General features: G+C 41.6%; 1 protein-coding gene and 1 pseudogene across 3 annotated transcripts in view; both read right to left on the reverse strand.

The window, feature by feature from the left end:
* Nucleotides 1–14,031, reverse strand: part of LOC27206581 (innexin shaking-B) — a 152,582-nt gene that overhangs the window by 119,380 nt on the left and 19,171 nt on the right. The window lies entirely within an intron of this gene.
* LOC123327381 lies at nt 9,376–10,233 on the reverse strand (annotated as a pseudogene).

Consider the following 14,031-nt stretch of genomic DNA (forward strand, 5'->3'; position numbering starts at 1 on the left):
CCCGGCCTCCGCGCGGAAAAAAGGCGTGGCCAGAGGTTCAAGTGCAACGCACAGGGGGAAATCGAGTTGAAAAAAATGTTCATTTTGTTGTTTGCCATTAAAATGTGGCTCTAATCGATTGAGTAAGCGGTAGTCAGTAAAATATTTACTATCAAATTAAATAATTTTTTGGATAATTTAGTGCTAATACATTTTAGAATTAAACAAGACTTACAAGTAAATGCAACCGCATTTAGTTGAAGACATGCTAGTTGGAAATCAGTTTTAAGCAAATTGTTGGCTTAAATTCATTTTCGTTGTCGTCTTTGCAGCATTCAATCTCGAAGCTAAACAATTTTCACCCTTTTCCCTTAACCGATTGTGGGGCTTAGTATTTTTACTAAAGGCACTTGCCGCGGCACCCAGTTGGGGAATCACCTAAAACTATTTGCAGACCATTGGAGTAAACACTTGGCGGCTGCTCTTCACGCACTTAACGGTCAAATAAAAGTTTCCGGTGGGCGGCAAGGCGGAAAAGCAGGGAAAGTGAAGGGGCGGGGTCGTTATATCCAAGGAAAACCAAATCCTCGAGCGTCTGTAGCCATAACTTTCTTTCTGTGAGCCATTGAAATGAAATCTAAAATTCATTACGCATTTTATGCGTCAAAAGGAGATTGGGGATTGGGATTGGGGAAGGAGGTGTTGGTGAGAAGGGGAGGTGGGTGGCACATAATGAGGCGCGTGTCTGGTCGGAACCTGCCCCATCCCACAAATGGCATTTATGTCCCAATGGAGACACGCACAAAATGCGACGACAGCAACGCCTTCGACTGTCTCCTGTTTTCCTCGCCTTTCCGCCGTATTTTCCTGCACACCCATCTGCGCGAGAAATTCACCCGCCGGAATTGTAAGCTCAAGCGTCCGTGTCTCCTTTGTCGCTGGTGTGGTTGTCTTTGGGGAATAAGATGAATTACATGCTACTTCAGGCAGCCTCCTTCTCATTGTCCATCTCCATCTCCATCTCCTGCTCCTGCTCCTGATCCTTTGAAAGTCCCTATCGCCACTCGGCACTCTTCTGCCTCCGCATGCAAAATCATGCAGATAACGCACAAAAAGGTACCAGAAACTAAATCCCCGAGCGCATAGTTTCGCAGCAGGAAGTCCCTCTAAAAACAGTGGAACTTTGGTTCCAAGAAATATGGAAAATAAACAAAAAAAATGCTCAGAAAAGAAAGAAAGTAGAGGAGAAGAATTGCGAATGGGCAACACTACAGGTACAATAAGAAAGGAAAAAGATGCTTGCCTAAATTATTTCTACAAAAACGTTTCATTCCATGAATTTTTGTATGTCTATGAATTAAATAATGTACCTTGTTCAGTGGTGCAACGATCTCTTCAGCCATTTTTAGGTTTTTATTTCAAACACCATTGCTGCCCAAGAATAGCTAAGCTAGCACACCAAAAATGTTTCTTAAAGATATTCGAAAGTAACCCAATAATATAGCTGCTACCCCATGCTATTCGGAATTTATGGAAATTCCCATTTAACAATTTCCGCCTTGCATCGAAAGCAGTGTGCCGGTTAAAAGGAAGACAGAGAGCGAAATCAACCGCACGGAAATCATGTCTACGCATCATTCTTTATGCTATTACTCTACTAGTCGACTCCCCTTTTCCGCACCATAGTGTATTTTGTTTTCTTTTTTTTTCCTTTTTTTTTGGCATTCCTGTATTGTATTTGGATTGTGTGTGTGATTTTGCGGGGCTGTGTGGAAATGTGTGATAAGCAGTTTCCGCTGGGGAATAGACCACACACATATACATATAGTGGGTACAAACATATATATACGTATGTATGTGGCGTGGTGTGCGAATATAGTTCCTTGAATGCCTAGGCTGCGTCCTTTTTCTTTTCATTGGCGTCAAACTGTCCAACACAACATGCACACATATAGAAAAATATTTAGTTTTCTGACTGATTATTTGGTCAAATTTTACGTGTTGCTCAAAATATATGTTTATTTTCGGAACATACCTTTGACTGGCTAATTTATTTTACTGGTCACACCTTTAAAGTGTGGCCATGCTAATTTTAGAAAGCTATTTCATCGAACTCCGCAAAAGAAGACACTTCTTGAATAATATGCATTAAGATTAGTGTTAATTTGTCAAAAATGCACTATAAAATAGAAATTAGGCAAATTTTTTTCAAGTGCAGGGTTGGGAAAAACATTTTTTCTGTAAGCCAACAAAAAAGAAGGCAAGGATTTGGAATTGAGGCACATTTCATAGTTACGGTGGGAAGGGAAGCGGAAGCTGTGGCTACTAATGCAAATATAATGTCAAATGTTTCGGAAATATATTTCTCAGATAAAATTGATAAAGAAGACGCCGCCGCCTTTAATCCACCCTCAGAAAAATCTATTGTATGCGGCAGCAAGCGGAAAACTATTTGCTCGCATTTTGCCACACTTTTCTTCTTTCTATTATCCAACATCCACAAATGATGGCAACAAAAAAGGAAAACATCTGAAAGACTGCTCCTCACTTGGGAGTCCAAGTCTTTTGTATGCTTCTGCCTTTCCTGCCATTGGTTTCTTATCTACCAATCTATAACTCCCATCATTTTTAAGTACTACTCAGACAGGCGAAATCTGATTTTGAATATAAAAAGAAACGCAATCATTTGCAAAACGCCCTTTTCTCTTAATTCTCTAACTTAATAAAATGTAGTCCTTATATTGTAGTGTGACCAAGCACATATGTACACGAGGACTAAAACTGAAATAAATTGACCATCTTCCTTAGCCTAACAAATTGCATATTCAGTTTTCCAAATCAACACAGTGAGACATCGTTGAGACTTTAGCTGCCCCTTGACCATTTACATTTGCTGCCACTTTATCTCACTTCCACGTCTTCATTCGACTTTCCGAGCTCACTTCCCCACTTATTTTTTCCCTCCACAATAAATGTCAATTTTGCACTGCTCTCAATCAAATAAGTTTGCTGTTGAAAGTTGAGACTTCCTTTCGCCCGTTCGCATCCTTTCAATTTCTTTTATTTGTCCGAGCTTAAGCTCCAGCTAATTTCTGTCTCCTTCTCCACTTCCGCCCCGTCCTTGGCTCACTCAAACTATTTTTATGATTCTTGAGCTTAAGTAATCGAAATAAATAAAACGGAATCTGTGTCACAGATTTTCTGCCATCTGGCCGAGCAAAATGTAAACAAAATAAATAAGAGAATGGGGACGGGAACGAGATGAAGCCGTTGACAATGGTATTCCCCATGGACTGGGAGCTCGTTGGGCTGCATCCAACCATTTGTCAGTTTCCCGTAGTGAAGCAAAGAAAAAATCTAATATAAATTCCATTACAATTATATAAATTTCACTTAAGTTTGCAATAATTTGAAAGCCTGAGATGCGACAGCAGCGAGTAAAGCGAGGGAGTACTGTACTAAGCAACAACCAGCAAAAAGGGGGAATAGGAAAACGGTGAGGGACAGCAAAAGAAATGCATCATAAATTTTCATGTTGCTCTCGCGATTTTCCATTGTGCTTCACTGGAGAGTGGCGAGCAATGGACATAAAAAGCCAAGCCCAAGACAGCGGCAACTTTCAACTGGAGTAGCAGTAACTGAAGCTGCCTCCTAGTACACAGGTAGAAAAACTATTATAATAATGCACACGCCAGCACAATTAAAGTAGAACACTTTAAATTGTGCCATTGCCTTTCAAGTGATATATTGTTGAATACCGTACCCGTTGCGATGCAGGAGATTCGCCACATCTGGCCACACTCACTATCAAAATGTGTCCCTGATTTCCCGTTACCTCACAGAACAGAAGGTCAACGATTTCTAGAATTGACACTCTTTTGATGGTTACAGCTTCGTACTTTCTCTCAGTGCACTCATTGGTGCCCTACTGCTGAGGCAGCAGTTCTGTGTCCAGCCATAAAGCAGCAAACACAAAAAATGGGGGAAAATGCAATACAATTTCATTTTATGCAAGAAACAACGCTGGCGGAAAGCAGGAGGAAAAGCTCGCTTTTTGGTGAAAAATTGTAAATTCCCATTAGAATTGCGCCGGCGGTGCGGGCAAAACGCATCATGAAGGAAGGAAGAAAGTAAGCCGAGGAAATGAAATGAAACCAAAAATAAAAAGAGAAGCGGCCTCTGAGGAGATGGAAGAGGGTAAGTAGGTAAGTGTGCGGTATGTTACATGCATAAATAAATAACCAAAAAAATTGTAAGAGGCAGCAGCAAATAATGTAAGAAATGAAAATAATTCAACTTGAAGGAGCAAAAATGTAACAAAGTTTTTTGGGAGTCACAAGGCTTTAAAAGGTGCAGGAAATAAAAGAACATATGATGAAGGTGAATACAGAGTGCAGGTATAAAATGAAAATCAACAAAAGTGTATAAAAGTGGTAGCATTTGTTAATTCTGCAAATTGACGTGAATATATTAAAGTATTTATGTATTGCAAAGAAATGTAATACCCACAGCACACAACACTACAAATGATAGTGCTCACCCATTTTTTATGGTTCTTTTAATATAAATATTTAATATATTAGATATTATACAGATTTATTAATCAATGCAGTAAACGCAGCTATTTATTATCATCCCTATACTTTAACCATTCATTCCGCAAGGTTTAAATCAGAAAAGTACATGAACATTTTTGAGAGTGTTTTACTTTGTATTATTATGTTTCAGGTGTCTCTAATATTTTTTTTTACTTTTGTCACACTGTGCGTCCAGGCAAAAGGCGGCGAGTTCAAACTGCAGCTGGCAAAGTGCCTCCGCTGAGCTTAAAAGAAATGACTTCTTGTTCCGCCTGCAGTTACCCCTCTGCCATCTCTCGCCCATATATCCAGAGTTCCTTTTTTGTCCTTATAAATGTTTTTTTCTATTTTCTTAGGTGTTTTCTTCTTTCTACTATTTTTTTTGGTGCAAACGAAGTTTACGCGTGCTGATGCAGATAATGACAGTCAGTCAGTCAGAGAACAGGGGAAAAGGGTGGATGTGGATGCGTATCTAGATCTGGATCCATGGAGATGGTCGGACGTTGTCTGTCTCTTGGAAAATTCTTACCTATTAGGAGCACACACACGAGCGAGGACTTCCTGCTCCTGTCCCTTGGAACTTCTCCGGGCACCGAGCAATTAGAGAGAAAGCATCGGCAGGATAAGGATAAGGATAAGGATAGCGAAACCAGGCTAAAAGGAAAAGGTCCAACGACCTGAAATCTTTTCTCAGCTCCATCTTCAGGCCATAATTGCTTGGCAAGTTAATAAGTGGCAAGTCAAAAAGCTTATCCCCTGGACCCAGAACCCCTCGCACTTATTTCTTCCCATTTCCCCAAAGAACACACCAACTACACACACCACGCGCACACCAACGCACACACACACAGCCACACTCGAGTGGCAAGTTGCATTCCATTGCAGCTGAGAGCCAGGAAAATGCTCGGCTTTTTGCTACAGCTCAGGCATTTTAATTAGCGCATTACCAGCGAAAGGAGACGGGCTGTAAGGCGAACCTCTCGACAATCGACAAACCCAGCTCTCGACACCAATTTTTTATGGCCAGATGTATGTACGATATGGAAACACAGGGCACAGTGCGTTGCAGAACACTTAAGAATTTCACAACTAGGGATTCCAGCGCAGACAAGCTTTCTTCAAGACTTAAAAACAACTAAACACATTTAGCATTACGTAGAATGTTGTTTTTTAACTATATAAAATATAAAATGTTGGTTTGTAACTATATATTCGAACCATTTAGAATATCTGCCACCTTTACGTAAGACGTTCTTTTAAATACATATGCAAATGAGTCGTTTAATAGTTTGTGAATACTTTTGGTTTTTCCCAAGCGTTTTCTCACTGTCAACCAAACTTCCTCACCGTTCTGCCTGATAAAACCAATCCCAATCGAACTAAAAGTTGCTGGAATATAAAGAAAGCAAGACGCCAAATTCGAAGTCAACTTGCCAATCAACGTTCGCAGCGGCGATAAACGAATGCTGTTGCAGTTTTTTCACGAGGCAAACTTCCTGCAGATCGAGTCCTTGGACCATGTCCAATAAGGAGCAGAAAAAAGTGTCCTTTTGTCAGGTGTCGCACAGCCCACCGGGTGCTCAAGTATAAATGATGTTGCTACTGCCACTTGAGGAGCGCAAAAAGGTGGAATAATATTGAGGATTTGCCTTCTCGCCGGCAAATCAATTTCAATTCCACTTTCTTATTTAACATTTTGATTAATGCAAGCAGCAGTCGAATATGCAAAGTTTGCGGACACTTTTTCCTGCACTTTTTCCAATTTTTCGCACTTTTCTCTCGTTTTCCCCCGACAATGGCGGCCACTTGACACATGCTTAAGCACACACACACTCGCACTCGAGGAGGTAGGGACATGCGGATAAGGCGTTGCCACATCTGCTCCCGTTTGCCGTTTGGCTTTTTGCAAAGCCAAATGTTGTCAAATAATATTTACCCAGCCACACTCACACACACACACACACACATGTGAAATGTGCTGCATATTGGATATGCGTTTGTGTGGCCAAGGAGCTCTGCAGAAATGTATGCAAAGTATGAGCTATAAAGTTCAAAAGTGTGGCAAGTCCGTAGAACTGAAAGTATTAGAGAAAAATCCAGAAACCGTAAAGGAAACATAAGACCGAATTACCTATACTCTACATGATTACTTTAAGCATCACTTTTAAGTATGTTTAAGCTGATCTTTCTTGCCAAAACCTATGAATATGCCGAGAAACTAAACAATTTAAGATGTTGAAACCCCAAATAGCCAGTGAAAAAATAACAATTCTGGTAGAACTCTTCAAATTTTAGCCACCTATATGAATAAATATATCTATATAATATGTTTGTACCCTCCTCTGGGGCATTCCTGAGGGAATTATCATCTTACCCCGTTCAAGTGGCCCGGTGATCCCCGTGGAGTGGCAAGCATCGAATTACACGCCTCGCCAGTCCGTCCGGGAGAAAACTTAACGAAAATAAATAGAATATATATAAGGAACATTGGAGCGTAACCGTTTTTGCCGGCAAGAGGAAAAGCGGCGACATGTTCAATCTGTCCAAGTCACGGCGTCTGCGTCCGTCCCTTCCAATCTGAACTTTATCGGCAATAATTCTCAACTGTCCGTTTATGTCTCTGTTTCCCCTGGTCCCGAGAATATATTTATATATTTGTATTTAATATCGGGAGACAGACAAACAATCATATCGGGCTATTTACGGCAGCCAGCCAGAAACCAGAACCGTAAAAGATACAATTCATAAAGCCGAAAGACAAAAGTTAGACAAAACACTTTGGCAAAGAGACGTGGTGGAAAAGCGTTTTATAGATAGCCAAATCGGGCAACACCCACATTCATACATGTCCTGGTGGTAAGGAAAACTTTTGTGTTGGTCCTTTGTTGTTTGTATTTTGTTTAGATGGCATAAATTAGATACGTGCCCACCCAAGTCCAGGACATCGGGACATCCCGCCAAATCCCTCTCCTTCCTCGATTGTTTGAGCTTTAAACAAACAAAGGCGGCGATGGAAGGGATAACTGGGGCTGGTCTGCTCGGTGGGATACACAGTGTCGCAGATTATGTCCTGGTCCCGGTCCTTCGGTCATCATAACAGTGCGCCATCATATATTTGCCCTCAACTTGGCGGCCCGCAAAAACTGCAAATTGCAGTTTGGACTGGCCAAACAATTTTCTGATTAATTTCAAGTTTTGTGTAAACTGTTGAAACATTCCACAATGTTGATGATGATGATGATGGCGATGATGCTGATGCTGATGCTGATGCCCTCTTATGTGTGCCCCGAAAATTGTGCTTTCCTCGGCTTTCCCGATTTTCCGTTGGCCTTTTTGCGCCGACAGCCAAATGAAAAGTTTTCCCCTCTTCACTGAATGGCTGAGCAAACTGCGAGCGAGGGAGCAAGATCTAAATAAATAATTAGTTCGCATTTATTTCATTAGACAAACCGGAATCCCGAGCCAAAAACTTTTGCGGATAACTAAAGACCCTAAATGGGTGCCAAGAAAATGACTTTGGAAACATGTGTGCTTAAATGTCCCACTCCCGTAATTTGTCTTAAAAACCCCGCTTTTCCACGAGCGTGTTTGTTACAAGAACTCGACAGGGCGATGGAAAAGTATCAGTTTTTCCAGAGAGCATCACATATTTCATTACATACAAATAGAACTAGAGAAATTTGTGATCGCACTCTTTATTGCATAGTTATCAGTTTACTAATTGAAATCATGGATTTTTCTCATATTTAGTACATCAAACCTCTGCAGATTTGAAGAAACTACAAGTCACCTTAACTCTTCATTATCTCATCATCTAATTAATCCGCTTTAATCTCCTTCAATTATCCTTTTTGATCATCTGGCATTCAAAGGAAATCCCATGCTCACTGCTCTGGTTTTATTTTGCCTCATTTTCCATTTCACAAATGCCACGCCCCCTTTGCTTTCCCATAGCCAGTTCGCTCCCACTGATGAAACTTTCAATTAGCGCCAAGTGTAAAATGGAGCAGCGGTGGCATCATTTTCATCAAATTACCAGTGACACCACCAACACAACCGATTCCCTGGCGCCCCTCCCCCTTCCGCTCACGCTGGGCGGATGCCAAGCCCCCAGCACTTCCTCGCCCCGCCCCCTCAGCGTGTTCATCTTTCCGTTGCCACGGTTTTAGCCATTTTCATTTCTGGTCGACGATGACACAAAATGTCGGTCACTTGCGGCTTACCCCAAACCATTCACTTGCCACGCCCCGCCTCCTTCTTCACCATTTCCAAAGCCCCTGCCACCGGTCTTAGACCTCCCCTGCCCAAGCCACTTGCCCCGCACTTCAGTGTGCTCAATTTGTAGAATGCTGCAAATAGCCAGGAAAATTACCTCATGCGCATTTTCTTATTACAGAAATGTGCATAAGAAAATGGACGTAATGAAAAAATCTGAATAACAGCAACAAGAAACAAGAGGCAGCTGGGTTGTGGGTGGTAGGTGGCGGAGAAGAGAGCGAAGGCGGAAAACGCAGTGGGGGAAAATAGTCGAAGTGAAAAATACCTGTTGGGAATTCAACGGAAATGAAACCATTTATTTTAAAATATTCAAATGAAATTAATGGGATTTTCCGAGAGAGAATATAAAACAATTAGTTATGCATTAAAAGTAGAAATGCAAAAAAGGTACATACAAAATAAATCATATTGCCAATAACACGATAAATATTAAATACAGAAATACAGAAGTCCATTCATATTTGCAATATCGTAATGCTCAAACTAATGAATCCACATTTAAAAATGGAAAGATCCATAAATTAGAAATCATAATAGAAAAGGCATATGTTTAAAGATAAAATGAAGTGAAATCAGAAAGATTGTTTAAAGAAAACAACAGAAAATGAACTAATGGAAACCTGGTTTAAAAGGAAAGGAAACAGAGTGGTGATCAAATATTTTTCAATGGGAAAGAACGCTGAAAAAGTGAAGCCGAGCAAAAAATGCGATAAAACGAGAAATGCAATGGAATGGAACAGAGGAAAAGTCACCTGCCCTGCATTTTCATTTTTCACGTTTTTTTTTTTTTTTTGCATTCCCCCCTCGGGAACAACGGGCTGCAAATTGAAAATACCAAGGCGTAAAAAACAGGACAACAAAATGGGGAACCTGGAGACAAGGAACAAACGGAATGCAAATGACGCAAAATGGAAATGGATGGAAATTGAAAACCTGAGGGCAACGCGACAAGGGGGACGGGGGCAAAATGAAAAATAATTAGCGCAATTAATGACCACGTAATTAGCGCTTCGAATCTATCCTTCTACCTCTCTCTGTGCGCTCTACATCTTGCCATCCCTTTCTGCCACAATGTGTGCAGTGGCACGTAAAGTGTAACCCACACCCACCATTTTCCGCCCACTTTCCCCCCGGAATTCGCAGCAGGTCCCCCCGCACCACCGCCTTCATTAATAGTTCGCTGTGGCTACGTTTGATAACTCTATCGCGGTCCGGTCGCCACTGATTTTCCTTTTTCCCACTTTTCCGACTTTTCCATTTGCCCACAGAGAGCCAGCCAGCGCAAAAGCGAGAGAAATCGGGAGCAGGAGTGAGGCGGAGAAGGAGCAGGAGAAAAGTGGAGAGCAGATCCCAGCGACACGCTAATGAATGCACGATGGCCCCGTTTCATTTTCCAAAAGGGGTTTCCATCGGAAATGCAACTCTGTCATGGCATTTCTTCATCAGCATTTGAGGTTAGCGGAAAATCCACGCAGATCAGCGGGGAAAAGCGTGCAAATGGACGGCGGCTAATTAAAAATGGCCTTTGATTAGGCCAAAATGTTAAATTAACATTAGTGCGCGCTAAGAAGCGACAACGGTTTTAGCCAACTAGCAGCGGCGAAAATGCAATTCATTTGGTATTCTGGGAAATTGAGAAGTTAACGCAGGGTGGTCTATTGCTTTAATTACAAAAGCTAGAGGAAATATATGGAACAGTTGAATACAACAAAAAAACAAGAGAGAATGCTGTAGTCGAGTATCCCGACTATCTGATACCAGTTACTGGTGTGAATGCGAACGCGAAATTTAATAATTTTTCTGGGATATCGATAGATATGGGTGCATAAATTGAGAAAAAAAACAATAATTTTGCAAAAATTTGGGCGTGGCAGATATATGTGGCTTGTGGGCGTTAGAGTGGGCGTGGCAATACTTGCGCTGCGTGTTTGTCTCTAGAATGTGTATGCTGAATCTCAACTTTCAAGCTTTTGTAGTTCCTGATATCTCTATTTTCATACGGACGGAGATGCCTAGATCCACTCGGCTATTGATCCTGATCAAGAATATATATACTTGATATAGTCGGAAACGCTTTCTTCTGCCTGTTACATTCATTTCAACGAATCTTGTATTACTCTACGAGTAACGGGTATAATCCCTTTTATAAAATATGACAAAAACTAAATTATTGATAATACCACAAATGAGCAAGCAACTCTTAAGAAAATTTCGAGTATTTCCAACTTTATACTAAAGTCAAATCCCCCCGATTGCCTGGCTTTCGAACAACTCAGAAATTCATTGTCTACACATGGTGCCCAGGATCTCTCGCCGCAGGACCTCCTGGGAAAGTGGGTTGGGGGTAGTGGATGGGTGAAGGGGGAGGGGTTAAGTCCTTTTGCTGGTTGGCGAATGAAAAACGAAAAACTGTCATCATGTGACGGGAATCAATCTAAAGTCATTTTATAACCCGAAAAGTCATAAATCTAACTTTAATGTTTTAAACGTGACTGCGGCACGAGGTCCCCGGACCACGCCCTCTCCTCCATCGCCGCCCACATCGCCTACATACATATGTAACGATGTGTGCGACTGAGAGGGAAAAATCTCCGGCATTGAAATTGGAAAAGTAAAACAAGCAAATGAATGTATTTCCGTTTGGGATTTTTCACTTTCCGGCTTTGGAGAAGGAAGTCGAGGAAAAGCTGTGACGGCCTGGGCGCTGTTTTCCGCAGTCGCCAACGGGGGCGTGGCCATAGAGTGGGGAAAACACTATAAATGACAAAACGAATTCGGGGAGAAGTCGTCGAGCTGAGACAGGAAAATAGATAGAAAATTTTATTAAATGGGCATCAAAACTATTTGGCGTGTCCTCCTCACGGGGCGTGCAAAAGGTCCTGGCAAAGCAGGACTGCCTCGGCGTACGAAGGGTGGAAGGGAAATCCCCCTAGCTTAATTCATGGGCCAAATGGCGTAGCATACTTACGTGAGCCACACATAAAATTCAAGCACCGCATGCGGTCAAAGAAGGTGAACACCAGAGGGAGGGAGAGGGCCATACACGGTTGGAAAGAGACAGCGCGGGATGCCCGGGCAATGTGTGACAGGATTAATTAAGTGGCGGCAATGGAATCGTGTCCATAACGAATTGTGAGATTAATATGGCCAGCCAAAGAAGGATGGGCAGAACTGCAGGGGATTACCGCTTAAAGCGCACAGATCTTAAAGATTTGCTTAACTCATAGAGGAAATTCCCTTACCAGAAGTACTAATTCCTTACTTTCGGAATCGAACTTGAAGTCGGACTGGGACCTATTTTCTGATTTAACCAGACTATTTTATATATATTTTAAAGCTTTAATGTTAAATAGGCATCCAAGGCTCTCATACCCACATAAGCCTATTACACGCACTAAAATCACTAATAGACTTGCATAAAAAATTTGAATTGAGGTCAAAGTGATGCCCTACGGTTTGTCCGGGGCTCTTGCCGGGTTATCTTTTTTTATGGTGTTTATCGCAAATTAACTATCGCTTAAAATAATCCGCTTTATTGTGTGTAGAAATCGTTCATGCAATGCCACTGTCCTTTTACTGCCCATAATTTTGAGGATACAAAATTGCACTTATACTGCGAACTCTTCTGCGCAAATTGCGTAGCGATTGTATAACGTTTGGCCAAAAAACCAAATCGAATATGCCCATTCTGGCCAAATCCAATGGCCATCAAAGTATAATAACCAACAAACCGAAATCGCATTTACAGATATAGATTTTACCGAAATTTATCGCCCCAGGGGGAACCGGAATATATATTCTTTCCAGTGTGTGTGCTCATGTGTGTGTAATTTAATCAATAAGAAAATCGTCTTTTCACTTACATACACATCATTACATTTGGGCGCATAAATTGATGATGCTCCAGGGGGAAATTCACGTGGGCTTACCTGGAAAAAACGAGGAGAAAAGGGGAAAAGTTTGTAAATTTTAGCAAGCGATTTGCGGCATAAAATGGTACGTTTATTAAAGATTTTGAGGATATTTCCCATACTTTATAAGCCAAAGACGTTAGATTATATTATAAACTAGGCGCAGAGAAAACTGTAGCATACCTTAAATAACTAAAGGAGTGTTGTTAAATGTCTAAAGCAAATTTAATTACACTGAAATGCATTTAAGTAGCGGCTCAGAGCCCTTGGAAGCACCCATTTCCGCTTATTTTGCTTAGTGTAATTCCTAAGCATGACTTGGTCCGAGGAATGTCCAACCGGCAACCGCCTTACATTCCCGAACCGCACTGTACACGTGCATATTCGGATCTCATTTTAAATTCAATTTGCGGTCGAGTGTGAGATTTTTGCCATTGTGCCGAGATGGACGCACGTGCGACAATTGTTTGAGCTGTTTAATCACAGTGCGGTTGGATTTACCCGGTTCAGTTCGGTGCGAATCGGTTTGGGTTTTGGGTTTGGGCTTGGGGTTTTGGGCTTCGGTTTGAGTTTGGGCTTGGGGTCTTGATGCCGGCTTTCGGGTCATATTTAATTCATTTTATTATTATGGTTATTGTCCTTGTTGCGGGATTGTCGAGAAGGAAATGGTTATGGTTATTGGACCGGAGTTCGGGGACGGAAACTAAGCACAATTTATAATGTTGGCGAGAATTTTCCAATTTAACAAACAATTCAATTAATGCAAATTACAATAGGAATCGGCACTAATGAATATTTTATGACGAAACTAATTTCATTTTCATACATATTATGCGGACATCGCAGCAGCTGGGCATCGATTGTAAATTGTTTACACGCCGCGGGGCCCATCAAATGATGGAATCAACTCCGCCCCTCCCCCTGGCGCCTTTCCGGCTCCCCACTTCCGGTACCTCCGCTTATAATTGCCACAAATGTTGCGACGACAACAAAACCCACAAAAGGGGTAAAATTATTACACTCCACCCAGGGCCCACGTTCGCTGGCTCCTTGAGCTCCTGCCAGACAATGGAAAAATGGTAAATGAGAAATGGCCAAGGAATCGCCCACAAAATGCTAATTGTCCTGGGTGCCGATGACAGTGGCCCCAGAAGCTGGGAGAATCAGAAGGAGTATGGCATATTCACATAACTTCAAATCATAACAACATTCAAATTTGATATCCATATTCGAGATAGAAGACTTACAATTTCCATTTGAGAGTTTTTATACCATTTACTTTCTGC

The sequence above is a fragment of the Drosophila simulans genome, chromosome X, assembly GCF_016746395.2.
Source record: "Drosophila simulans strain w501 chromosome X, Prin_Dsim_3.1, whole genome shotgun sequence".
Taxonomy (NCBI): Eukaryota; Metazoa; Arthropoda; class Insecta; order Diptera; family Drosophilidae; genus Drosophila; species Drosophila simulans.